Source organism: Haemaphysalis longicornis, unplaced genomic scaffold (genome assembly GCF_048455015.1).
Source record: "Haemaphysalis longicornis isolate Haplotype H1 unplaced genomic scaffold, Haemaphysalis longicornis Haplotype H1 scaffold_1, whole genome shotgun sequence".
In the NCBI taxonomy this organism is placed as follows: Eukaryota; Metazoa; Arthropoda; class Arachnida; order Ixodida; family Ixodidae; genus Haemaphysalis; species Haemaphysalis longicornis.
Window position 1 is genome coordinate 77,968,216 of NW_027526203.1, and position 27,984 is coordinate 77,996,199.

The 27,984-nt window shown below is 52.9% G+C and overlaps 2 pseudogenes; both read right to left on the reverse strand.

The window, feature by feature from the left end:
* Nucleotides 1-1,710: 1,710 nt before the first annotated feature.
* LOC144136800 (uncharacterized) lies at nucleotides 1,711-14,913 on the reverse strand (annotated as a pseudogene).
* A 679-nt stretch (nucleotides 14,914-15,592) lies between these two features.
* LOC144136956 (uncharacterized) lies at nucleotides 15,593-16,885 on the reverse strand (annotated as a pseudogene).
* Nucleotides 16,886-27,984: the final 11,099 nt, after the last annotated feature.

A 27,984-nucleotide genomic window follows, 5' to 3' on the forward strand; every position in this document is an offset into this window, starting at 1 on the left:
GTCACAAGCTACTCTCTAGCTCCTGTCTGGGCCGCGCCTCCTATCTCATCCTGTCCGATACGGCATGACGCTTCTAACTTAGAACTATCGAACAGCAAGGCCACTCGCGATAAGATGACAAGGCGTGGGCGCGCATGTTAGATTAAAGAGCAAAGCCGGCAATGCTACTTTTTTTTTAAATAAGCGAAACGCTTGCAATGGGGGCTGCAGACAACGCATGTATTTCGGCTTGGCCTTCCACTGATCACTGTGCAAATCGAGTGGCATTGAACACCGCGGTATTCGCCAGATATTTCGGAGCGATGAAGCAACGCTTGGCAGCAGTTTTGCCGCAAATATCCGTTTTTGGAGCAAGATGGCACAGGAAAAATTGGTCAGAGCACACCGCCCCCACGCCAACAATCGCCGTGGTAATAGGTACGAAGTCAATGACAAGAAGCGCGTACAGTTGAGCTTGCCTGCTTTGTGAGCAAGTGCAGCGTGATGCCTTTGGAGGGGTGAGGAGATTCACCAGAGGAAACGTCCAATGAAGTCTCAAACCTTCCTCGACTTGGGGCCCCAACCAAGACTCAAACCCACTGCACGAAACAACAATAAAAATACATTGATAAGAATCCTGAATCCACGTGCAAGCAGTTACTAAGGCAATCGTACAACGGCAATGTCGCCTCAAATTCACCTTTTGAGCAAGAGTCTGCGCGCCGAACGCGCATTTACTTCTATTAAAACTTTTTGTACCTTCAAGGCTGGGATATATTTACACATCAGTTTCCACTCCAAGACGACTGACATGTCTCATTAACTTCCCCTTACATGCGCGAAATGTTTTGATTGATTGATTGGGGGGTTTAACGCGCCAACGCAGCGCAGGCGATGAGGCGCGCCGTAGTGGAGGGCTCCGGATTAATTTTGACCACCTGGGGATCTTTATCGTGCGCCGAAATCTCGTACACACGGGCGTTTTTGCTTTTCGCCTCCATCAGAAAAGCGGCCGCCGCGGCCGGGAATCGAACCCGCGACCTCGTGCTCAGCAGCGCAACGCCTTAGCCACTGAGCCACCGCGGCGGGTACGAAATGTTTTGAAAACAGAAGAGTGCGATCGGTCGGCTTTTTTGGAAATTACTATAGCTTGTACAACGCTAATTTGCTTACCTGTCGTCTTTGGAGAAGACGATAAACTTGGCCGAACTGTTTCGCCCTGTGTTGCTGCACCACAGAGCTGCGCAGGGCTGGTGACGCTACTTCCTCCGCGGCCCCATATTTAGAATACATTCGAATATATAGGCGAAAAGCAAAAACGCCCGTGTGTACGAGATTTCGGCGCACGTTAAAGATCCCCAGGTGGTCAAAATTAATCCGGAGCCCTCCACTACGGTGCGCCTCATCGCCTGCGTTGCGTCGGCGCGTTAAACCCTGCAATCAATCAATCATTCGAATATATTTTATAATGCAGCGAAACGTTTAGCCCGTGGAGGCGTTGAGGCAACCCCGCAACCCTTCGCACGCCGGCTCGCTTACGCACGCACCGAACTGGCCCGCCGCGGGCGCCGAGAGAAAGAAAAAAAAAATATTGGCGCCGGCTAGCTGTTGCGCATGAGTGAAGAAGCGTGGAAGCATGCACGGTGTGGAAAGAAAGAAACGCCGAGAGAAAGGGAAGGGCCACGCCGCAGCACCCTGCCGCGAGGATCGCTACAATTTCGGAAACCGAAACTAGCCAGAGTCGCCGACCAGTGGGAGAAGAGCGAGCGGCGATAGCTGCCGCCGCGACATAAAGAAAGATGCGCACGTACAGTGCGCGCCACGCAATAGTGACGTCGGCGCAGAATATGCAACACTTCTTTCTCCTTAAAATTGCAAATGCTCCACCGGTCGGCGTGTTCTCGTAGAACGTCTGAGGACTTGTTTGGGGCTTCTTGCAGTGTTGTCCGTGGGGGCTGATCTGGTTGTAGGTTGAGGTGGGGAGGTGACGCCGGGACCCATACCGGAGAGTTTGCGCACTGAGGCGTGTTGGTTGCCGGATCACCCTCTGCTGTCGTTGGCGGGCGGGATGCCAGTCATTGCTCGATCACACCGTCAGGCTGCTACTGCTGCTCCACTGTACCGTTGAGTTGCAAGCGCACTTTATAGGCATGTCGCTGGGCCAGTCCTCCCGAAGTTTCCACGGTAGCCATCCTGGACCCGGACGCAGTCTTTACCCGTCCTGGTATCCACTTTGTCACCGCTACCATAGTTCCGCACGTAAACACTGGTCTCTAGTAGTAAGGTCCAGTCGTCTTGACCAGGCGACGGCTCTGCAAGAGTAGAAGGAAAACACTAGTCCAGCCGGGACCGCATTTAGTAACCGAGAAGCATCTCTGCTGGTGACTTTCCATTTTTCTGTGGAGTTCTCCGGTAGTTCAACAAGAGTCGCACTAGATTGTCCTCCATCTTCCCTCCTTTCATTTTTTTTTCGAGAGAGAGAAAACACTTTATTGGCTGAGGAAGCGACCAAAGAAAATTGAAGTCCTTATGTTGGCGACGGGTAAGGGCTGAACGTCCACCAAACCAGGACGTCTTCTCCTTGAGTTAGGTGGGCGAGCTCGTGGTGACCGTAGGCCGATGCCTTTCGGCGACCTCTTCCGCCCTCTTGACCAGGCGTACCTGTAGGTCCGGGTCGGGGCTGCGAAGCGAGGCCTCCCACCTCTCCTCAGAAGGGATTTCGGGGAAAGGGTCCTGGGGGCATGCCCAGATGATGTGGGCCAGATTGGCATGAGCGCCACATAAGGGGCACGCCGAGGTTGGGTAAAGGCTGGGGTGGATATGCGTCATAACGGCCGGATTGGGGAAGACTCCCGTCTGGAGTTGGCGCCAGACGTGGCTTTGTTCTAATGTCAGGGATTTGTCCGCCCGAGGATAGATCCGGCGGGAGAGGAGGTAGTAGGTGGTAATTTCGTGAAAACCGATCAGACGGTCCCGCGCGGACCGGGCTCCGTGGTAAGGATACGGGTTCGGCCCAACCCGGATAGTAAATCCTCGGGCTAGGTCATGGGCCACCTCGTTTCCCTCGAGCCCAGAATGCGCGGGGGTCCATATCAGTCGTACATGGGATTGCGGGGGGTTCCTGAGCAAAATTTTGAGCGCCGTTGTGGATATGCGTCCAGCGGCAAAATTTTGGAGAGCGGTTTTAGAATCCGTAATGATTGTTGCGGGGGTAGGGTTGAGTGAAAGGGCCAGCGCTATCGCCGCCTCTTCCGCCGGTTCTGGGATGGGCGTCCGGACTGTAATGGAATCAATGATGCTGGTGGGGGGGTAATTGCAAACAGCGATTGCGGTGAAAGCCTCATGGTGCCTGTATTCCGCTGCATCTACGTACACTACTAACGGGTCGTTTTTGTATTTCTTGTGCAGGGCGCGGGCTCGTTGTTCCCTCCGATCAGTGTGGTACGTGCTATTCATGTTGCGGGGAAGTGGTTTGGCTATGATGTTAGCGTGAATATTATGGGGAATAGTTGTTGCATCCTGATATAGGGTGTGGTATCCTATTCCTAGATTTTGGAGGATGTGTCTTCCTGTGGGACTGCGAGCGAGGCGTTCGTATTGTCCCATCAGGTGCGCTTCGACAAGTTCGCTGGCCTTACTGTGAAGGCCTAACACTTCCAGTCTGGCAGTTGACGTGCCGGGGGGTAGGCGTAGCGCCGCCTTGTAGGCGCGTCTAATGAGGACGTCTATTTTGTCCGTTTCTACCGTTGTAAGCTTAAGGTATGGAATGGAATAAACTATTCGGCTCACGATGAAGGCTTGGAGGATGCGGACCCTGTCCTGCTCGGTGAGGCCCGAGTGCTTATTGGTGACTCTCTTCAGGAGACTAGTACTTTGGTTTACATGCCGTTCTATCGTCTTGAGAAAGTTGTTACTCAGTCTGGATGATTGTATCGGAAGCCCAAGGACTTTGAGGGAAGTGACTTCTGGAATCTCTCTCCCTTCGATGTGAACTTTGATGTTGGGTCTGAGTTGTTTTTTGTGGCTCGGGGGAATACATAGTAGCTCAGACTTGGCCGGGGAGCAGGTCAAGCCCGCTTTCCTCGCCTCCTCCACCACCACTTCTACGCCTCTTTGAAGCGTTTCTTCGATGTGGCCATCACTCCCGCGGTTCATCCAGAGGGTGATGTCGTCTGCGTAGAGGGTATGGTAGAGGTGGGGAATCTGTGCTAGCTTTAGGGGAATATTTATTATTGCTAGATTTGAAAGTAATGGTGACAGGACGGCTCCTTGTGGCGTGCCTCGACTGCCTAGCGGGATAGTGTTAGAGACGAGGCTGTCTAGATGTATGGCGGCTGTCCGGTTCGACAAGAAGTCCTTAATGTAATTGTAAATTCTTTCGCCCGGATTGACCGATCCTAGACCCGACATTATGGCCTCGTGCGCAACGTTGTCAAATGCTTTGGTCAGGTCCAGGGCCAGTATGGCCGCCGTGTCTAGTCCGCTGGGGGGTTTGATGATTTGCTCTGATAATTGTAAAAGTACATCTTGAGTTGACAGACCAGTTCTGAAGCCAATCATACTGTGGGGGAATTGTTCAGTGTCGTTCATGTATGTTGTGAGACGGGCTAAGATTACGTGCTCCATGAGTTTTCCTAAGCATGACGTCCGGGAAATGGGGCGGAGGTGTTCGATCGCGAGTGGTTTGTTTGGCTTAGGAATGAGGATAACCTTGGCATGTTTCCATGATTCCGGTATTTGCCCTGTTATCCAACATGTGTTGAGAAATGCTGTTATTGCGGTGATTGATAAGTCGTCGAGGTTTCTTAGTGCCCGGTTCGAGATCTGGTCAGGACCACGCGCCGAGTTAGTCCTAAGTTTGCGAATTGCCAGTCGGACCTCTGCCTCGGTTATATCTCTATCCAATTCAGGATTAGGATGCCCACTGTACGGGGGCAGCGCGATTTTGGGACCTATTGGGAGGTACATGTCTCGGATTTGGGCCGTTAGTTCGTCGTCGGATCCTGAGTATGAGTGAAGGATTTTAGATATGCGGTGTTTCTGTTCTGTTTTGCTCTGATCTGGATCGAGGAGGTGTCTAAGCAGCTGCCATGTCTTCTTCATTCCAAGGTTTCCTTTCATCTCGTCGCAAATCTGGCTCCACTGGTTGCGCGCGAGAGTGAACGCCTTTATAGTTCGCACTACTCTTTCTGCAGCTGCATTCGACTGGGGGTGGTAGGGGGCGCACCTTAGATGCACTATGCTGTTGTTCTTTGCAAATGTCTCGAATTCCTGGCTGATAAATTGTGGCCCATTATCAGAAACTAAGGTTCGTGGGACACCAAACCTGCTAAAAATAGTACGCAGGCAGTTTACCGTAGTTTCACTGGTAGCGTGCACCAGCGGTATGTCTTCGACTCATTCTGTATGCGTGTGGACCGCCACCAGAATCATTTTTTCTGCGATTGGGCCCGCAAAATTCACGTGAACACGAGACCATCTCTCATTCGTCGCTGGTCCGCTGACTGGTGGCGCTGCTGTAGGCATCGGTAGGTTCTGGATGCAGGTTTGACACGAAGCCGATATTTTCACTATATCTCTATCCAGCCCTGGCCACCAAAACAGCGAACGTGCAACAGCTTTCATAGCAGACGATCCCTGGTGCGTGTCATGCAGTGAACGCAACACTCGAGAACGAACCTCTTCCGGTACTACTACACGGTCTCCCCAGTAGAGTGGCTCATGCGCCACTGACAACTCCAACTTCCGGTCAAAGTATGGCAGGACCAAATGGTGCAAGGAGCCTTGTTTTAGGCCACCCGTTCAGTGTATAACGCTTAAAGGCCAACTGCAACGAAATTTTCGGCGGCGTAAATGCACAACTTTCCGGTAGTATAACCTTAAAAGTTGCTACCTGCAGAATTTGGAGGCCCAAATGTGCTTCGCTGCATCGTAAACGAAGATCAAAAACTCTTTTCAAACTGAAACTGGAACAAAAGGGCCGCCATTACAGACGGCCGGAAGTGACGTTACACTCAGGAATCGAGTGGGCGCAGCCGGCGGATTTTCCCACAGCTGCCTGTGAGAAGACGGCGCGCATTCGAAGTGTTTCGGGTCGTCTGTTGCTTTAGACATTTAAAACATGCGCGAAAAGGGTTTGGGAAGTTCGTTCAACCATTATTACTTCGTTGTGAGCTGCTGAGACGCGCCTGTAGTTGTTCGGTAAAACGAAAACACAGGCATCGCGAGACGTCGTGGCGAAGCTGGGTGCACAAAAGGCAGTGGTTTAGCGCTAGATGGGCGGCGGCACAACTAATATGCCCTGTGCCGATCGAACCATCCTGTGTTTGTGAGATAAAAGAAAAAAAAATAGCTACCGTGGGAGGGAAGTGTAGAAACATGCCGGCTAGGGTGTAGGTTTCAGCGCTTGTGAAAGTTCAAATCCAGAATTTTATTATTTTTTTTACGCGGGCAGTTTTGTTCCTGTTAGCAGTGTGCCCGCGCCAAATCTTTAGATAATGATGCCATGCAGCGACGAAAGCGCTGCAGTGTCTTCGTGAAGCAGTGACCTTCCCCGAGGCTCAGTACTGCGAAATGTGGCCTCGTTTTTTGTTTTTCTAACTGGCGAGAGAAATGTTGCCAACAGCGGCTAGTATTTATTTGTTTCTTAACGAAGTAGTTTGAACTGAATCGATTCCGTGGAGTGCGCCGCGTGCTGTACTCGTCCGCGCCCCGACCGGCGCGATGAAGTGACAACAGCGCATCACCTCGCGTCGGCGCAGAGCTCGTCGATGCCGTCGGCGTACTCGCGCTCTCGAAAAGTCGACCGGCCGATCGCGCAGTGGGCCGTACAGCTAGCTGCCGTACTCGTTCACGCCCCGACCGGCCGCAACAACACGTATCGCCTCGCGCCGGCCGTTCTGCTCGTAGAGACGCCCGGCCGCGAGCTTGCAGCGCGCCGCACAGCCGCCGTAGTCGTTCGCGCTCCGACGAACCGAGCGGCCGCGACAACAGCGTGTCGTGTCTCGACGGCCGTTCTACGTATTGCGCACTCGTAAAGATGCCCGGCCGCGAGCTTGACGTGCGCCGCACAGCTGCCGTAGTCGTTCGACCGCCGCCGCACCGACCAGCCACGCCAACAGCGTATCGCCTCACGTAGGCCGTACACGCGTTTCGCGTGCTCATCGAGTCGACCGAGAGCCTGCTGCCGCTATCGCGACCACGAAATCGGTCGCTGTGCTACTGCCGTATTTGCTCTTTATGTATCGGCAACACAGAATTTCTTCAGTTTGTCGCATTCCGGAAACCAATTATTCATGCAAGAGGCACGAATGACACGGCTCACTCGCGTGAGGCCGCACGTAAAAGGGCTACAGAGGGGAGGCGACGGCCGCACGGGAGTCCTGACTGGCACGTCACATCCGGAAGTCCGCCGCAGTGGGGACTAGTTGCGGCGACACTCCGCTAGGTGCTGCGTCGGCTGAAGTGGCGTGTTTTCGAACGGTTTTAATAAAAAAACTGCGCGTTTGTGGAGTTTAAAATCGGGTCACATGGGACTTTAGAGGTGCATACCACACATTGAAGCACAATTTAGGGCAGGTAAATTTTCGTTGCAGTTGGCCTTTAACCTCAGACAGGACAGGGTCAGTGGCAGTCAAAACGTTCAGCTCACGTGTGGTCACTCCCCCTTCGTCCAGTGTTTCCAGGGACAGAACGCATTCGGCCGGTTCATCATCCGGGACAGGTTCCGGAACTCGCCGGGGTAGACGGCTCAGGACGTCGAGTTGAACATCGGCCTCTCTGGAGTGTACTGAAGGTTGTATTGGTAGGCACCGAGGCAAAGTGCCCACCGTTGGATTCGGGCGGCGGCCATCCTTGGTGTCTGGCGGTCCGGTCTCAGCAGGCCCAGAAGTGGCTGGTGGTCGGTCGCCAGCGTGAACTCTCGCCCTAGAACGTAGTCACGAAATTTTGTTACGCCAAAAATGAGCGCCAGCGCCTCTCGTTCTAGTTGAGAATAGCTCCGCTCAGCTTGTGTCAATGTTCTGGAACGGAATCCAATGGGTTTATAAACATTGCCTACTGCGTGGAACAGAGCTGCTCCTACACCGTGGGGGGAATGCGTCACATTCCAACTTCAACTCTTTGTTTGGATCGAAAGGCACGAGAACTTGGGCATCTTTAAGCGTTTTCTTGGCAGCTGTAAAAGCAGCTTCCTGCTGCTCCTTCCAGTTCCAGCGCGCATTCTTTTCCAGCAGCTGATATAAAGGGAAAAGCGTATTTGACATGCTAGGCAGGAACTTCGCGTAAAACGTCAGCATTCCAAGAAACGAGAGCAGTTCGGTAACATTGCGCGGACTCGGTGCCTCAACAATAGCGTCGACGTTCTTTTCTGTCGGGTGAAGACCATCTCGGTCGATTCGGTGCCCAAGATACGTCACAGACGGTCTGCGCAATTCGCACTTATCAAATCTGAGCTTTATTCCCCGTTCGCGAAAGCGCTGCTGGACGTTTCTTTGTCGCTCGCCAATATTAGTCCTTCTCTCCGACACAAGCACGTCGTCTAGATAAGCTTGCACTCCCGGCAGGCCTGCCAGCACCTCATTCATCTTTCTTTGAAAGATTGCAGGGGCGGATGCTATTCCGAACGGCAGCCTATTAAAGCAAAACAGGCCTCTGTGCGTGTTAATGACGCAGACTCTTCTTGCCGCTTTGTCGAGTGGTACTTGGTTGTATGCGTCGCGCAGGTCAAGAGTGCTAAAACAGTCACCATAGCTTAAGCGAGCAAACATGTCCTCAATCACGGGCAACGGGTACTGCTCAGTGGCACAAGCTGGGTACAAGGTGGCTTTAAAATCCCCGCAAATTCTGACCGTGCCGTCTTTCTTTAACACCACCACAATTGGCGTTACCCAATCGGAGTGCTTTACTGGCGACAACACTCCTATTGAAACCAGCCTGTCCAGCTCTTGCGTTACTTTATCGCGCAAAGCGTAGGGAAGGGCCCGGGCTGTTGTAGTTTTTCTTCTCTCTTCTTAGCTTGCAGATAACTTGCTTAGCAGCATAATCTATACGAAAACAAGTTACCGCTCTTCTGCACGTATCGTTACTGGGTGGCGAAGCCACGCGCGCAGGAGCCTAAAAACAGAAGATGCTTCCTCGTTGGGTTCCGTTTCCAGACTGACTTTATTGGCAGAATCGAGAGAGAAGGAAAAGAAGTGTACATATAGAAAAGAATGGGGAGGGTGGCTGCAGGCATCCACCGCCACGCAAGAGTTCTTTTCGGAGCGGGCGGCGTGGGAGAGTCGTCTTCATTTCACAGCGTTCACTCACGGCGCGCACCACACACACACACACACAAAAACCCAGACATAACTCTCGTGCGCCGGCGTCGTCGAGGAAACAGACGTCGCTCGAACGGGTCTCCCCGAATTCCGGTGGCCGCCCCGAAGAGCGTCTGCGGCGATCGCACGAGGTGTCGAGTGACGGGGCCCAGGCGCTTTACGTGACCCGCTGGAGGCAGGCAAGCCTGTGTGATCTTCGTCTGCGTGTGGCGCCGACGCCTCCTCGGTCTCGTCCCCCGCGTTGTCTGCAGCTCCTTACAATAATACAACAATCTCCCCCGGATGAGCGTTTTCTTGCGCTCATGGTTTTTCTTTTTTTTTTTTAAGGTTCCAAGGGATACAGCAACTGTATGGGCCGTCTGACCTCTGCTCCCCCGGGTAGCCTGAGCTTGCAAGATCGCACGAGGCCATCTCTTCCCTTGAAGGTTTCCGTGATTCGACCGGTTTTCCATAGATGCCTTTTGAGGTGATCTTCCTTTAAGAGCACCAAGTCACCAGCTTGTAGGCCACTTGAGACGGTAGGCTTGCTCAGGTGTGCCGATCTCAGCTCCAACAGGTACTCTTTGCGCCACCTTCGCCAGAAGTTGTCCGCGATGGTGCTGCGGTATCTCCAGCGCCGAACAAGTTGCTGGCCACCTAGAGATGTTGCGGCCGGAAGACGATGCGGTGGCAGAGCAGTGAGTTTTCGCCCCACGAGGAAGTGACCCGGCGACAGCGGTTCAGGCTCATCAGCTTCGGAATAAACGAACGTCAATGGACGCGAGTTGATGACTGCCTCCACCTCGTTGAGAATTGTTGTCAACTCTTCAAAGTTTAGGCTGCTCCGACCCAGCACCCTGCGGAGCGACACTTTCACCGATCTCACCAGGCGCTCCCAAAATCCACCCCACCAAGCGGCCCTTTCAACTATGTATTTCCACCTAATTCTGTGGTCAGCGAAGTAAGATAGAGTTTCTTCCGACTGTAGTGAGTCAAACATCAACTTGAGGTCTCTTGATGATCTTTTAAATGTGAGCGCATTGTCAGAGTAGACCGTAGTGCACATTCCTCGACGTGCCACGAAGCGCTTAAAGGCCAATAGAAAGGCGGCAGCCGAAAGATCACTGACGAGCTCGAGGTGCACTGCACGCGTTACGGCACATGTAAAGAGGGCGATGTAACATTTCTTCGTCCCACCGCTCTCCCGACACATCAGCGGGCCAGCGAAGTCCACTCCAACGACGTCAAACGGGTTCCCCTGTGTTACTCTATCGGCAGGAAGCGGTGCCACTTGCCCGGACGCCGGGGGACAACTTTGTTTCCGACACTTCAGGCACTGATTTACAACTTTCTTCACGACCTGCCGCCCCCTGAGGATCCAGTATGACTCTCTCAATTGAGCGAGGGTGTCCCGCACGCCGGAGTGCAATAGCCGTAGGTGTTCTCTCTGTATGAGCAGGGAAGTGAACGGGTGGTCGCCGGGGAGCACTATTGGATGCTTCGTACTTTCGCTGTTCTGGCTAAAGTGTAATCTCCCCCCTACCCTCATGAGCCCGTCTTCATCGATGTACGGGTTAAATAGGTACACAGGAGATTTCTTCGAAAGCGGTCTTTGAGTGAGCAGGTTCGAGATGTCGTCGCCAAAGGCTTCTTTTTGGATGGTCGCCAACCAGTACCTTTCAGAGGTGATTATTTCTTCAGCTGTGAGTGACCCCTTCCTTTTTTCACCTTTCTTCCGGCAGTTGTCCACAAAACGGAGGACCCAAGCAGTCACTCTAAGTATCCTGTTGAACGAACTATGATCCTTGAGATTCAGGATCGGGTCTTGCGATGGAGACATCACTGGCATTGCAGCCGCTCTCATTTCATCTTTGTAGGAATCCGCTTGTTGTGACGCCTGATTACCCAGCATCGGCCAGCCTGACTCATCATTCAGTAGCCACTGGGGCCCTCTCCACCATAGTGCGCTCTGCACCAATGCCGAGGGCAGTATGCCGCGTGTTAAGAGATCCGCAGGGTTGTCCGCTCCAGGGCAATGCCCCCAATCTTCAGGGTTGGTCAGTGTTTGCAACTCTGTAACTCGGTTAGCCACGAATGGTTTCCATCGGCTGGCGGAACCCTTGATCCAGTACATGGCCACTGTAGAGTCCGTCCAGAGTCGTACCCGAGCGTGCTCCATTCGCAGCGTCTTTACGAGGCATTGGCACAGCCGCGCGCCTATTAGGGCTCCCATTAACTCTAGTCGGGGCAATGAGAGTCGTTTCAGAGGTGCCACTCGGGTTCTAGCCATTATCAAGCTGACGCCTACCTCTCCCGACGCTGATGTAGTTACGATGTATGCAACGGCGCCGTAGGCCTTGGGGCTTGCATCACAGAAAACGTGCAGCACTTTCTTTGTTTGATCGTCCCCGAAATCCGCGGCGATCATGCGTGGCACTGTAATCTGTTGAATGAGCGGAAGCTCGCTGCACCACTGATCCCACTCGGTTTGCAAACTACTTGGCAAAAGTTCATCCCATTTTACTCCCAGCTCCCACAGTCTTTGAAACATCATCTTAACATTCACTGTGGTGGGGGACAGGAATCCAAATGGATCGAAAATTCTCGCTGACACTTGGAGCACAAATCTCTTATTGTCCACTCTGGCGGAGAGAAAATCGATGAGGGCGGTCAACCTGTATTCGAACACGTCGCTTTGGGGGTTCCAGCCCACTCCCAACACCTTTGCGGCCGCAGCATGTCCGAAGTCATTGTATTGCTGCTGAACAGCACCCTGTTCCAATGAGTTTAGCAGCTCGGCATCGTTGGACATCCACTTGTGCAGTTTCATTCCTGCTTGTCCCATAATAGTAGTTGCCTCCTGGCACAGCTTCGTCGCTTGTTCTCGGCTGTCCACTCCAGTCACGAGGTCATCAACGTAAAGGTGACTGCGTAGGATATCCGCCGTTCCGTCGTACTGCTCAGGCAGGTTTCTTAGGTGATGGTGCAACGTCGCTGCCAAAAGAAATGGGCTTGAAGTTACGCCAAAGGGCACTCTTGTCATTTGGTAGGTCACGACTGGAGGAAGTTCTTCCCCGATCTTTGGCGCTCTTTCGTACCACAGGAAACGCACCGCGCTCCTATCCGTCTTGGCCAAAGATATCTGCAAGAAAGCCTTCTCGATGTCCGCAACAATAGCGATGTTATGGGTGCGGAATCTGGTTAGTACGTCAATGAGCTCAGGATTCAAATTTGGCCCACTCTCCAAAACGTCGTTCAGAGAGGGGCGATTGTTGGTGCTTGACGAGGCATCGAAAACAACCCTTAGCTTAGTTGTTTGGCTGTCATGACGTACAACAGCTTGGTGTGGCATATAGTACACCGGACTTGTACTGCCTTTGTTTTCTTTCACCTCCTCCGCGAAGCCCTTCTTAATGTAGTCACGGATGGAAGTGTCATATTCTTGCATTAGGTGCGCGCTCTTGCTTAGGCGTGTTGTTAGAGACTTTAGACGCCTGACAGCACATTCTTGGTTGTCGCTCAATTCCGTTGCTGTTGGCTTCCACGGGAACGATACCTTGTAGCGACCGTCTTCAAACCGGACCGTTTCTTTATGATGCTGAAGAACGGCATCTTCGGGACAAACTCGTTCGGTTTCGTTGATACCAAGGTGCTCAAGCTCCCAGAAAGAGCGGAGTTGTGAAGCTATATCTTTGTCTGTTTCTTCACTCACGCTCGCTCTCATCACACTTGTCGCAGTGGAACAAATTGCCGTAGATCGGGTCGTGCCAACCTCGCCTTGCAGAGTCCACCCAAAAGCAGTGTCCACTGCCATGAGCTTAGGAGCCAGTCGCCTGACCGATCCCGTGACCACTGCCCAGTAGAAATCAGCCCCAATCAAGAGACCGATCCCCTCGTCACTGTGATCACCGTGTGAAACGTCTGCGACTTTCATTCCTTCCTCTAGCATTCGCAAAACGTCTGCGTCCGATGGAACAGGCATAAGATCTGCACATATGCAGGGCACCTCGAGAGCTTCAACCCGCACCTCTGTTCTGTCATGCTGGCTTCGGAGCCAGAGCTCGACTCGACGTGACTTGGTATGCCTCGCAGCTTCCGCGCCTCCGAACGTAAAAATGTTCAGCTCCTCTTCGCCTAGGACCTTCAACTGCAGATTCTTGGATAGGTCGCTTCGTATGAATGTACGTTGGCTACCTCCATCAAGGAGAAGTCTCACCAGTGTACGCTTTTGTTGGCCCTCAGCCCAAGCCTTTGCTGTCTGAAGAAACACCTGTGACCCGTGATTACGAGCATCCAGTGACGACTGCAACACTGTCTTTGGCTCTGTCACTGTTGTTACGGTTGCATTCTCTTTGGCCGTGTTGTCAGCGCCCGACATGTTGGGATCACACAACGTGGTGAGATGTTTCCCTCCGCAACTTGCGCACTTCAACCATCTGGCTGTTCGGCATTCCTTAGACCTGTGTCCTTTTCTTGTGCAGCGAAAGCAACGGTTGTCGCGCTTTAGAAGTTCCCGCTTTTCCGAAACCGACATCCGAGAATCACAGCTCCCAGCGTCGTGGTTGGAAGAGCGGCAGAACACGCATCCTGTGCTGTCTTTATCCGTTACGGCGTTCAGCAAAGCAGCAGAAGGCGCATGCAATCCTTTGAAGCCACTCTTGTGTCGGTTGGGAGCAGCGGTAGGCTCGCGGTGTCTGGAGTCAGCTGCTTGTATCTTTTCGCGCGTTTCTACCTCTTTTCTTAGGAAAAGCAAAAATGTTTCTACCTCGCTGCCCTCTTTTGTTTCATCGTGCCTTCTGTAATATTCGAGGCAGAGATCTGCTGGCACAGCCTTCTTGAGTACGGTCAGCAACAGCACGCCGTATGTGCTAGCACTCACTCCCAATGCGGCTAAACATCTGACTTCCGTCTGCACTTCGTCGACGAGCCCACGCTGTTTGTCGAGGTTTCGTACATCCTGAACCGGCTTCACATGAAGCAAGCGCGACATGTGCTCCTCGATTATCATTTCCTTTCGGCCGAATCTTTCCTGAAGGATGGTAAGGGCTACGTCATAATTTGCCTCTGATAGGTCAAGCCCTGCGATGGCCGCCGCTGCCTTTGCTGTCATGTAGCTGTTCAGATATTTAAACTTGTCAATTTTTGACAAAGTGGGGTTGCTGTGGATAGTAGAGTTGAATTGGCTCCAAAATCCTTGCCACTTTCTCAGTTCTCCTCCAAATTTAGAAATTTCCAACTTTGGAAGCCTCACGACTTGCACGGGGGAAACCGGAGTCATGCTCGTTTCTGCCTGCTGCCTGGGATCTGTCTGCCGCGTTGCTGCAGTAGCTGCTGCCTTTTCATTGGCGGCCTTCATATCTTTGATCCATCTTCTGACTTCGCTTTTGGCTACGATGATTTTCTCAGCGTAGGATTCAGAGCTTGTTACATCCTCTTCTAGCTCTTCCACTTCAATGACTGTATGGATTTCTTCATCCAGTTCTTTAAGAGATCTTTCTTTAAGAGAGAGAAGGTCCAAATTGGATTCCAGCTCACCGATTGATGCGGAGTCCCTCTTGTCGGTGATGTCGTTGATCAGCTTTGTAGTCGACGATCGCACCACGGTCCGCTTGCGTTTGAGGCGGCTGACGTCCATCTTTTTTGAAGTCCCTCCTCCCGGGTTTCGGCACCAGAAAATATTGTTGTAGTTTTTCTTCTCTCTTCTTAGCTTGCAGATAACTTGCTTAGCAGCATAATCTATACGAAAACAAGTTACCGCTCTTCTGCACGTATCGTTACTGGGTGGCGAAGCCACGCGCGCAGGAGCCTAAAAACAGAAGATGCTTCCTCGTTGGGTTCCGTTTCCAGACTGACTTTATTGGCAGAATCGAGAGAGAAGGAAAAGAAGTGTACATATAGAAAAGAATGGGGAGGGTGGCTGCAGGCATCCACCGCCACGCAAGAGTTCTTTTCGGAGCGGGCGGCGTGGGAGAGTCGTCTTCATTTCACAGCGTTCACTCACGGCGCGCACCACACACACACACACACACAAAAACCCAGACATAACTCTCGCGCGCCGGCGTCGTCGAGGAAACAGACGTCGCTCGAACGGGTCTCCCCGAATTCCGGTGGCCGCCCCGAAGAGCGTCTGCGGCGATCGCACGAGGTGTCGAGTGACGGGGCCCAGGCGCTTTACGTGACCCGCTGGAGGCAGGCAAGCCTGTGTGATCTTCGTCTGCGTGTGGCGCCGACGCCTCCTCGGTCTCGTCCCCCGCGTTGTCTGCAGCTCCTTACAATAATACAACACGGGCCTTACAGAATTTTGGAATGGCGCCCTATTTTAGGTGTAGACTGGCGGGGGTTCCCCCGATAAGGCCCAGGTCGGCAGAAAAGACGTTTTGGTAGTCCTCGAAGATGCTGTTGATGTGGTAGCTGCTTTCATGGTCTTCCGGAGAGACGTCCCGTGCTGCTACCTGCACTATTGGGGCTCCTGCGTTGTCAAGTAAACGAAGCAAATCACGGCCGCACAGGCTTGGCCCCGCACAGTCCAACACAATCAGCAAACAGTCCACGGACACTCTTTGGTAGCGGACGAGTAACTGAAGTTCTCCCAGGACAGGTAGGCGGCCTACGTAGCAGGAAAGCTTGATATTGGAGGCTCTCAGACTTGGCCACTGCCTGCGGTGCTTCTCATAAAGTTCGCGAGAAATGACGCAAATTGGTGACCCGGTGTCTACCTACATTGGCAATTCAATGCCTCCCCACGTGAATACTCGGCGAATCGGGGGCTCCAGAACGTTCTTCCTCTTAGACGCTAGTGTCCAGATAGGGGCCGTTTCCATTTCCTCGTTAGAGGAGACTTCTGTGACAGTCAAGGTGTTGGTTCGCACCGCTCTCGAGTCGTTTGCACGCGGCGCACGGCTTCGGCACTTTCGTGCAAGGTGCCCTTTACGTTGACACTGATACCATGACCTGGCCCAGGGACAACCGTCATCATCGTGCGTTCCACTACCGCATCTGCCACAGCTTTCGACTTGAGAAGTCTTCCGTTCCCCTTGTGGGTACATTTTTCTAGACGCATCTACTTTTAGTAGTGGTGTGTCCTCCGCGTTCATGTTTGTTACATCTGTTTCTGCGGCCTCGGCTGCCATTGCTATAGCCTCTGCTTCTTCCAGCGTTACGTCCTTTTTTGACAATAGCTGTTTCTGCAACGCATTAGAACGTACGCCGCAAACAATGCGGTCCCGTAGCATCCGGTCCAGAGCGCCTCTGAAGTTGCAGTTATCAGCTATCCGACGAATTTCCACCGAAAAGGCATGCATCGGCTCCCCTTCAGCTTGGCTCCGGTTTAAAAGTTTGTACCTTCCGGAAATTTCGTTCTTTTTTGGGTCGTAATACTGGTTCAGCGTGGCCATCGCTTCTTCATAAGTCAAGAAATTTGGCGTGGGCGGTGCTACTTTCCCTGCCAAAGTCTGCACCGTGTGTGTGCTCAATGCCGCCACAAGTAATGCTCTCTTTTTTGCTGGATTCTCAACGGCGTTCGCTTCGAAGTAAGCTTCAACCTTGATAAGGTACGGTTTCCACTTATCTTTACTTTCGTCGAAGTCTGGTAGCTTGAGATGGGCCATGTCGTCCAACGGCGTGCTGCGGTCTTGGGGTTCCTTTTTCGCGACTATCGCGTCTCCAGGCCTCGTCGCCACTGTAGCATCCCACGGGCCGCACAAAGGCACGCCGAAGAACACAGCTTATGCCGGTCAGCAAGAGAGCAGAACGTCGAGTTATTGTCAAAGCCAGGCTCGCTTATATCTAGTTCGAACGTAAGAGAGGAGCGGCGATAGCTGCCGCCGCGACATAAAGAAAGATGCGCACGTAACCGTGCGCGCCACGCAAAGGTGACGTCGGCGCAGAATATGCAACAGAGTGCATGCTGGTTTGTGTGCGACACAATTTGCAACTGCCTGTTTGATGCAAGCCCATTTATGTTAAAGAATGCTTGCATTTTTTCGTACTGGAATATGGATGGAAAGTCATAAAATTGTTTTCAGGATTCAGCTTGGTGGTGGTGGCGGTGGTGGTTGTAAAAACTTTATTCATCCAAAGCTGTATAGAAAGAGGCGCCGGCTGGGAGCACCGGAAATCTACAGCCCCCTAGTCGACGGCCAGGAGCCCGGGGGCCCTAGCGGCGACTTCGGCAAGCTTGATTACGCACTCTTGCACTTGTGGGTCGGAGCTTAGCAGCATAGCCTCCGATTGCTCTAGAGTGGTAAGGTGCTGGGACAGAGTAGCATGGAGGGGGGGTTTGGCGGGGAACGCGCCCACCATGTGGTGGAGGGAAGCGAAAGGCGCGCCGCATCATGTACACGTGTGGCAGTACCGCGTGGAGTAGTGGATGGGGCACAATGCGGGATGCGGGGAGGTGTTTGCGGCCGACGCCACTGAACAGACTGCCTGCGCTTTAAGGTTGGAGCGGGGCCGGGGATTTGCGTCCGACTAAGGCGGTAGTGCTGCGTGATATCCCGATACCTAACCAGGCGATCCCTTCCTCCCGCCCGAGGTGGAGAGGCAGCATCCGAGGCATTCCGGAAGCAGAAATCTCGGGCTACCTCGTTAGCCAGCTCGTTACCCGGAAGGGACGAATGGGCCGGTGTCTATATCAGGCGTGGGCAGTGTGCAGGTGGATTAGGACTGTCTACAGGATGCGTGCGGTGATGGGGGTACAGGACCAGTCGCAAAGTTGTGAAGAGCCGTCAGTCAGTTACAGATTATTGTGGTGGTCGGGGTAGCTGTAAGGGCCAGGGCAATGGCGAATTCTTCATCAACTTCAGGGTGAGGCGTGGAGACCGAGAACGAAGCAACAGTCTCCTCGAGAGTTGACGACTATGGCGACGCATGCTGCACGGTGGGGATATTCAGCCGCGTCGACGAACAGGGTAGTGGGGTGCGAAGCATGGGCCTTGTGTAAGGCCTTGGCCCTGGTAAGGCGGCGTTCTTGATGGAAGGCAAAATTCATGTTCCGTGGCATGGGGGCCACACTTTAGCGGGATAGGTGAGAGTCGCTTAAACTGACCTTATCTCCGTGCTGCGTAGCAAAGGAGATGCCCAGTTTTGTTAAGAGGGAGCGACCCGTCAGTGTAGAGGCGAGGCGGTGGAGTTGGCCACCACACTGGGCCTCAACAAGCACTTCGGAGGTATTGTATGTCCTGGTGTGAAGAAGCTTGTCAGTAGAGGTGTGATGGGGTAGACCCATGGCCGGCTTGACCGCCTAGCGGATGATGAATTGGAGGCGTCCAATTTCGGTCTGGGTAAACTTCAGAAATGGGGTGGCGTATTCGATGCGACTGGTAATTAATGCTTGCACCAAGTGAAGGAGGTTAGCTTCTTTGAGGCCATGGATGCCGTTTGCTACGCGGGCGATAAATTATGCCAATCTGGTCGGCTGCGTTTTCAAGGGTGCGGATTGTTTCAGTGTTAGCCCCATTTTCTCGAATTCGGAGTCCGAGAATGCGAATGGAGGGCACGTGCGGAATAGTTTGCTTTATAGCGTGACCTGAATATCGGGGGCACAGGCATCACGAATGCGACGCTTGGAGTCATAGAAGAAGAGGTCAGACTTTTGTGATGAGCAGCTGAGTCCCTGTTCGTGGGCGTAAGTGGCGATGATGTTGGCAGCTTGTTGAAGGCGGTTCTGAATGTCACCATCGCGGCACCCAGCTGTCCAAACGGTGATGTCATCCGCGCAGATGCTGTGGTGCAGGCCCAAGATGCGTTCCAAGAGTGGAGGGAGCTGAAGCATAGCCACGTTGAACAGAAAAGGGGAAATTACTGACCCCTGAGGCGCGCCTTTACTTCCCAAGGGCATGGGATCCGATTCAAGGCCTTCGACCGAGAGGGATGCTGTGCGACCACTAAAAAAGTTGGCAATATACTGGTTGGTGCGGCGTCCCACGAGAAGTTGGTTAAGCCCAGGCAGCATGCTTTGATGAGTGACATTTTCAAATGCCTTGGTCAAACTGATGCCCATGATGACTTTAGTGCCTTGCCGGAGATAAGGGGGTTATCCAAAATTTGATGCTGAACTTGCCGTATAACGTCCGGGGCAGAGAGCGTAGGACGAAAGCCCAGCATGGCATGAGGGAACAGACCCTGATTATCCATAGAGGCTTGCAGACGGGCCAAGATGACGTGTTCGAGTAACTTGGCCAGACAAGAGGAGAGGGAAATGGGTCTGAGATTCGTTATAGCCAATTCCTTGCCCGGTTTGGAAATAAGTGAGATATTTGCCGTTTCCAGGAGGCGGGCAGACAGCCCGACGTCCACACTATGTTTATGTACGCTGTGAGCGCTTGCTCTGCGGCTCCATTGAGGCTCCGAAGAAGCTTGTTGCTGATGCCGCATGTACCCGGGGCTGACCGAACATTGGCGCGAATGCGAGCAGCCCTTACTGCGGCAACCATGATGGGGCGATCTAAGGTCTCGCTGGTGCCGCGGGTGTAATCCGGGGTAGGAACGGAGGCAGAGGACGGAATGTAGAGCTCCTGAAGATCATTCTTGGTGTGCTGTCTTTTTTTCCCTGGATTTATCAGCCCGCAGAGAACATTTTGGGTCTGTAGAACATTCATTTCGCCCTCCATACAATCGCAAAGGGCATTCCAATGCTGACTGGTCAAGTTTGTCGCATGCTTGCTAATGTCCTGGTTGAGCTTAACCAGGTGGCGATAAAGCGGGCGGTTGTGCTTTTGCCTCTGGAGTCGGCGCGCAAGGCCCTCCATGGCTTCCTTTAGTGGACGAGACGACAATCAACTCCATCAAGGTGAGCTTGTTCGGGGACTTTTTGGTTGCACCATCACGTAGTTCGAGGAGTTTGGCAGTCCAGTCATCCAAATCTTTAAAGTGGTCAGGTAAGTTTGCATCACAGAGGGATCGGAAGACGTCCCAGTCAACCAGCTTGAGGGAACGGGTTCTGGGCAGTGCAGGTTCATCTTGAACGAGGGTTTTAACGACGTAGTGGTCACTTCCCAAATCATGAGCAGTGTTGCGCCAGACTGAGTTGGCAATGTTGTGTGTGATGGTCACACGTAGGGTGTGCCAGGTCTGTGTGACGTAGGGTGTGCCTGGTGATGTAGGGTGTGCCTGGCACACGTAGGCTGTGCCAGGTCTGTGATGAGGCGCATCTGGGGTGGTGTTCTCGTGTTCGTCTCTTTTGCATCCCTTTCAACAGTGTCCTTTTTGAGTGAGCCCTGATTGGCTAAAAGCAAACAACCGGATGTGAAGTAACGCAAGCGAGGCGGACCTACTGAGTTTGACCGCGGCTTCTTCGAACAGGCGATTTGAATTTCAGACGGTTTTAAGTGCGATGCACTTCTTAAGCGACCCTGAACCTGCGTCCACCGGCGATGTCCGCATAGCATACCCACGTGGGGGATTGGCCAGGAATCTCCTCGTCTTCCTTGGCAACGGGGGGAGATGGGCGCGCGCTGCCTGGCCGCTGACATGGCACATACCCACGTGGGGGATTGGCCAGGAATCGGGCCTGAGAAGGGCTAATGCACCCGCTTAAAGGAGTACTGACACGAAATTTCAAAGCTGAGATCCGCTCTAGCAATCAAGTACAACGACAACACAAATAGGTGTCTGTGAATAAATGCATCTTTCTTTCTTTGTAGTTGTGTGTGTGTGTGTGATATCTCTTTCGCGAACATGACCGAACCGCGCAAATTCAACTCGTGCATTCGCACTTTCACATTCTTCCCCTCGGGGAAATGCGGGGAATTTTTTGGAAGATCATGAATGCGCCGATTATCGCCTTGTAGGCTTGCCGGCGGAACACGCAGGCGAGGACTAATGTAGACGTGTTCGATATGCCCTGAGAAGAATTCCGGCAGCATTTCCGCCTCTCAAAGGGGATCGTGTGGCGGCTGTGCGATGAGCTCCGGGACGAACTTGGTCGGCGGACGCGCAGGCTCAGCGTCGAGGAGCAAGTGTTATGCGCCCTCCGTTTCTTCGCTACCGGTGTCTTTCAGTCAGCGGCCGGTAACAAAGAATTTATATCGCTGTTGCAGCCCTTCGTGAGCCTGTGCATCATACGCCACCACCACACAGCGAAATAACGGATCGCCTGCTAGCTAGCTAAGGGTCAGTAGGTGCAATGGAAAAAGCGATTGTTTGCGAGCTTGGAAGCTGTCGAGCAGACGACCAAAATGACACAAGCACTCCGCGTGCCATTTATAACCATTTATTGGTACTTTTCGCATACACATACCCGCTTAACGTTTGTAGACTTCTCGCGCAATAGGTACGTCATTACGAAACAAAAATCCCCCTCTTACACATTTTTTACTCCTAAAGCACCACAAAAATGTCAACGACGTAAAGCACCATTCCAGGTCCTTGGAAAAGCCCGCGTCGGCATGCCTGAAGTGCCTCGTTGCCAAAATACGTAACTGGATGGTTAACTTGATGCACGGGCATTGTCACCGACCTCAAAATAGATTCCAAACGCGAAAAACTGAGTAGCCGCAGCATTCTTTACACTTTATTGTCACACGGAAACAGCTTCCTGCAGCTCGCATCTTTGGACGTTCCTCCCCTTGCTGTGAAAACTTGCAGCGTCTTAATGAAAAAAATTATATTGCGTTTGGTTTTTCAAAATACGTTCAAATAAATACATAGAAGATACTCTGATGCGGTATTGTTCCTTAAAATGCGTTTGCAGGAACAGTTACGGTGTTTAAATCAAAAGCCCACTGCTTAACCGCAAGTACGTCACGAATAAAGGGACTCAAAAGAGACGTTTTCAAAAGGGCCAGTTACGAGAATACCGCGCCTGATGTGATGGGATCGTAGAGAGCACCCCACAGCCTTTGCGTCACACATGCGGATACCCCCATACAGGATGCGGGGCGTTGAAATCGCCTACAATAAGGAGTGGCTGCCCTGGGTGTAGGACCAGACCTTCTGCAGAAGTAACGCGAGATTTTGCGACTGTTTGACGGCACTATAAATGTTCAGCATGTGGAGGCAATGTTGCTTCTTCCTGGGTGCAGGTAAGATTTTGATAAAAACGTACTCTGGGCCCGAAGCGGCGCGGTTTTCTTGGCTCCGGGATGTTGCGTCGCACCAGAGTACTCACCCCGCTCCATGCAGGGGCATCGGTTTCTGTGACTTGACAGGGAAAAGCTCGATAGCCGGGTAACTTTGAGGGGACCTCCGTCTCTTGCAGGGAAATTGCGTCAGGGGTTGGGAGGGATCGGTGGTGGAGGTGATTAGGATGCTGCTGGAAGTTGCCGCGCTTCGGCCGAAAACCGCGACAATTCCACTGCAAGACACTAAGCGGGCTTGGAAGGTGAAGGGGTAGCCGAGAAGATTAGACTGCAGAAGAAGAGTGGCGCTTGCTAACGTCAACATTGACTAAGGAGGTGGCCGGAATGCGAGTGTACGGAGTGTGACGCGTGGGGCCTGGGGCGGAGGTTTTGGTGCAGACAGGTGCGTCTTTAAGGAGGACTTCAGCTAAATGCGTGTTCAGGGTCTGGGCGGCGGTAACAGATCCTTTAATATCCGTAAATTGATTGGCGAGAGCAGTAAGCTCCTTACAATGGGTAGTGTTTGCAGCGGCGAAATTTTCATCGAGATCCCGAAGATCGGCCAAAGTTGAGTAAGTTTAGTGGTGGTGCCACCAGATCGACGTTTAGAGGGAGGCGGGAGGGTAGGCTGAGATGCACTCATTACACGGGGAGCAGTGAGTTGAGAGGAGCATTCGGAGGGGGCAGGAGATCCGATGGCCTGTGGCAATTGTTTCACGTCTGCCTGAATCTTACGCTGAGTGGCGACCACACTCTCAATTCAGTGCGAAGGTAGGCAAGTTCCGAGCTAGGAGAGGCTGGTGAAGAAGGGGGGGGGGGGGAGGTTGGACAAGGTTTGACAGACGGGCAAAGCAGGGGAACGGGAAGGCTGCTCATGGTTAGAGGAGGCTACTGCTGCCCAGGTCACCTGAGACGGTGGTCGCTGGTCACTGGGTTCACTCTTAGCCGGAGGGGGCGCCTGGGAACCACGGCGCTGGGACTTGGACCGGGATCGACGCCGCTGCACAGTCGATCGGGTGGCCGGCTTGCAGTCAAGAACAGGGGAGTCACATGGGGGCCTTGGGAAGGAGCCAGTCCGAGCACGGTGGCGCTGGGGGTCCTCGCCCTGGCGCTTGCGGTTTCGGCTGTGGGCCCTCAATTTCTGACTCTGTCGGAGAACTAAGAGGGTGGGGTACCTCTGCTGGGAGACTGCATCTCCAGTTGAATAAGCTAGGCTGCAGAGTGCACACTTGATCATACAGTGGTGCTCGTCTATGGGTTTGGCCAGGCCGCAGGAGACGCAGTAGGCTTAGTCAGGGTGCAGATACACATCGGCTCGATGACGCAGCTTGCCACAGGCGGAGCAAACTTCGTGGTTGCGCTTGTTTATGTAGCACCGAGTGATGGTGCCCTGGTAGTCGATGTAGTGAGGTACCCGGCTGCCCAATAAAAGAGACGAGCACCGTGTTGGTCTGGCCCATGCGACGAGCGTGTAGAGCGGTGGGGTTGCAGGGCTGCTCCACTGCATCGTGGATGTCTGCAGCGGAGTGGTCAGGCGGGATCCCCTGAATAACTCCCTTGACCGTGTTTTCTGGGCAAGCGATGTATCCACGAGCGGAGAACACGGCGCCTCCAAGAGGGATGGAGGTGATGCGAGCCCACGTTTCCGCTCTGTCAGGGTCTGGGGAAATCTGGACCAGAAGGTTCTGCACCGTGTTTACGCTGAAGAGGTCTCCCCGGGTCTCCTGAAGCGCAAGACCAGCAGCCCGGCGTAAGGCATTGAACAGGGTAGTCCCCCGTATAACTGACGACGTTGAGCCTATCTCGAGGGCGGATGACGATTTTTATGTCGTCCTTGGGAAGTGGGCCGGTCGATACTTCGGCACACTTCTTTGGGGTGGCGAAGTCGCGGAACTTTTTGCGGAAAGGGGAGGCATGGCGGAAGGCGATGAGGATGCCGTACCTTGGGGTGGTGCACTGGTAGCGGGAGGGTGAAATGCTGCCTCTGCTGGGCGCGGCCGAAGTATCGGCGGTAGTAGGGCAGCCATCCCGTCGAGTCGGCGTCTTCGTGAGGAGAGATGGCTTCGCCTTCAACTACGGTGACCAACTTCACCGAGGCACCAACCCGTTGAGTGGAAACGCCGTCCGCGCGGTTCTCCGGGGAAGAGGCGACGGTAGCCGTGGCGCCAGCTGCACCAGCAGCCTCAGCACCCAGCTGCTTCTCCATGCCGGTGAGTGACTCGCCGTCGGTGCTGCCTCGCTTAGGCTTAGCGAGGCGGCTTTGTAGTGGTCACCAAAATAAAAGGATATCTCGGGTCTCGAAGTCCTATGGGCGCAAGGTCTGCAGGTTGGTCGCCAAATGCGCCAAACACGTTCACAGCACGAACGAGTAGAGAACAAAAGTCATTGGCAAATAAAACGGCCACTAGGTCATAAAAAACTACGGAGTCATGGTGAGTACGGCCTGCTGCCATTCAGCTTGGTGTTTATTCACTCCACCCTGCCCCTATATTGCCCGTACAAGCCGCTCAAATAGAGCCATCTTTCGCTCAAAGCGCACAGCCGTTCTCCATTACACTCCTGAAATGTGTTGAGCAGGGCCTGCACGGAAGTGACCTCCTTGAGTTTTGTAAGTGCAGAGCACTTTAACGCTCGTGTTGTTGTCCGTTGTCCTAGCTCGCTCGCTCGACCGAAGTATATAGAGCACTAAGGTGGCGTCCCGGGGTAACGCTGTTGTTCGCGGCGTACCTCAGAGGCTTCGAAATCCAAGCTGTTTAAAATATACTCATAAGCGTTCGAAACTCGTGAAACGCTGGCGCTTGTCATACATCTTCCCGTTGTTTAGCGCAAAGAAAACTAGAGGTACATTTTAGGAAAAATATACGTAATCAACCGGCAGCGCCCGCGTTCCTTTAGTTAAAGACGACCGTTGAGTTGGTTTTTACGATAGTAAACACAAAATGCGGCAGTGCATGCAACGCCGGCACGTGCGGGGAGAAAAACACAAAGAGAACAGAACTCCCGCTGGCGCTGTTTCAGGCAAAGAGCCGCGCGAGCATTGCGAAGGCGGGAAGTTTGAAATTCGTTGGGTGGTAACTGTGAGCGGATAACGGCGCTCCAGCCAATTATGGCGCATCACTGCTCTGCACTTCCAACAGCTTTCACATTGACTGGAACGGCTTTAATTTTTTGTGAGATCTCTCCAGGCTGTTCCACTTATTTTCAATTTGAAGGCCCGTCATTGTCTCTCCAAACTTAGTAAAGATGGCACCTGCTATTGCTTGCCATAGATATTGTCTTGTGCGAAACGAGACAAAAAACATGAAAAAAGTCGTGAGGGATGAGTATTCTGTAAATGTTTCCGCTTGTATCACTTCACTTCAAACTATCTTGCACTCATACCCATGAAAATACGTCCCTACAAAGAAATAAATGATGCATGATAGAATCCTATGTTGGCGCAGGATCATTCGTATTTTTTCTTAGTTTTGTACAAGCACGCAGGCTTTCCTATGCAACTGTAACCATGTTCGTACCACTTTTCTTGCTTTTGTTGGAAGTTACCGAAAGTATGGAGGTATGTTCGATTAATTTCCTGGACCGCAAGCCGACAAAAATCAACCGAACACCTACGCTGCAGCTCGGGTACGCAAAAAAGTTCAGCCCAAAGCGAAATAAACTCGTCGCGGTGGCAGAGCACGCCCGGTCGTGTCAGGAAATAGGTGCTCGGGGTTACCACCTACCGCCGGAACGCACAACCTCTCTGAAGCAAGCAAACTGCCGGAAAATCGTGGTGTATCTAATAAGTTGCCCCCGTTTTGTGGCAGGAAAACTGTTAAGTGGCGGTAAATATTGTTAAACATATTTTACTTTTATGAGCATATACGTGTACGACCTCTACAGCTAAAGCGAATAGTTCGTTCTACGCCCTCTCGGTGGTAGCATTCTAGGCAGACACCGCCACCAGCATTGCCGAGAAGTGACTCTATCACACCAAAGCACCTCTTCATTGGAAGATAAAAATGCTTAAATTTTCAGGGAATCACCAGACAAAGTCGCACCTGGTCTACGAGGTGCGCAGTAGTGGAGGGCTTCGTATTAATTTGGGAAACCTGGTTTTATCCAACCCGCGCTTAAATCTCAACACACTGAAGTTTTTGTTGTCTGCTTCCATCAGAAAACTGCCGCCGCAGCCGGGACTCGAACCCGCGTCCTTGCGCTCAGTAGCTCAATGCCTTACCCACTGAGACACCACGACTAGTCGCACAGGCGACAAAATCTGAGCAAAGCACATTGTTTTGACTTTCAATCGTCCAACGCTTCCTGAATATGTCTATGCTGCATTTATTCCCTGTCCAGTGCGTCCGTACATACCCAATCCCTTAAGGTGCTTCAACTGCCAGAAGTATGGTCATGGTATGCAGTCGTGCCATGGCCTACCCATCTGTGCTCACTGTGCAATCACAAACCACACCAGTTACGACTGCAGCAAGCAACAAGTAAAATTCCCAAACTGCAGTGGACTACACCCTGCCTTCTCACGCGCATGTCTACCATTCAACAAAGAAAAATACATCATTCAACTAAAAGTAACAAGCAATCAGACGTTCCCAAAAGCACGCTTGCAGCATGCCTTGCTATCGGGGGAAAATAACGCAGATGCTTCCCGACGGGGGTGGGGCGTTGTCTAGTAGATGCGGGTACCCAGTGCAGCGAGGCTGATCTGGTCCAGTTACAGCCCACCACTCAGCAGCAGGAAGTTCATACCATGGCTTCTGCGGCTGCGCTTCGACATAATGCTGGGCCAAACGAGTCCAGCAAAATTTCTGTCGAGGTTAGCAATGTTGACCTGGCTTCCTGTCAGACACCTGTGCATTAGCAGGAGGCTGCTGCTGTGGCCAGTGCTGTTGTAGCTGTGTCCACTGGTGAGGCTACGGCCTCGAGCACAAACACTGGTCCACAAGGCACTCTTTTTTTTCACCCAGAAAAACCCGTTGAGGCCATGGAGGCCATGCCGCGGTTGAGGCCATGCCACGGAGAGAAGCCTCCAACTACGGCTGCGCCACAGCCGCCGAAGCGGGCGGCACCACGCCCCGCCCAAGAACAGCAGCAGGACCAGCAGGACCGACCGAAGCGCCCCCACCGCGCGTCGGCCGCGGTCGGAAGCGCGGCGGCGAGGCTCCTACACTTGCGGCGGGCGCCTTTCCCGCAGCAATACGGATAACAAGATGGCGGGCGGTCGCGCAACTCTTAGCTCCCTGCGGGAGCTAAATAGAGGAACTCTAGTCTCGAGCGCAACAAGATGGCGGGCGGTCGCGCAACTCTTAGCTCCCTGCGGGAGCTAAATAGAGGAACTCTAGTCTCGAGCGCTAGGTATGATGTTTTGCAAGTCGCAAGTTGGAATCTCCGAGGGTACTTTTTCTGTAAGCTGATTTTTCCGTTTTCGGCCGATGTTTTCTATACTGAGTTCGTCATTTTTGCGCCGTGAAGTTCACTGCTCCGAGAGAGAGATCGCAGAACGCGCGCAGACTGACACTGACGCGCTAGCCAGTTCTCGTTGGCGTGCTGTTGCCAAAAGCACCGACTGCTTGCGGGTAGTGGGCAGAGGCCGGAATCAGCAGACCCTCAGCCTCGTGCGAACACGCTTTTTAGGATACCAGCATGATTGA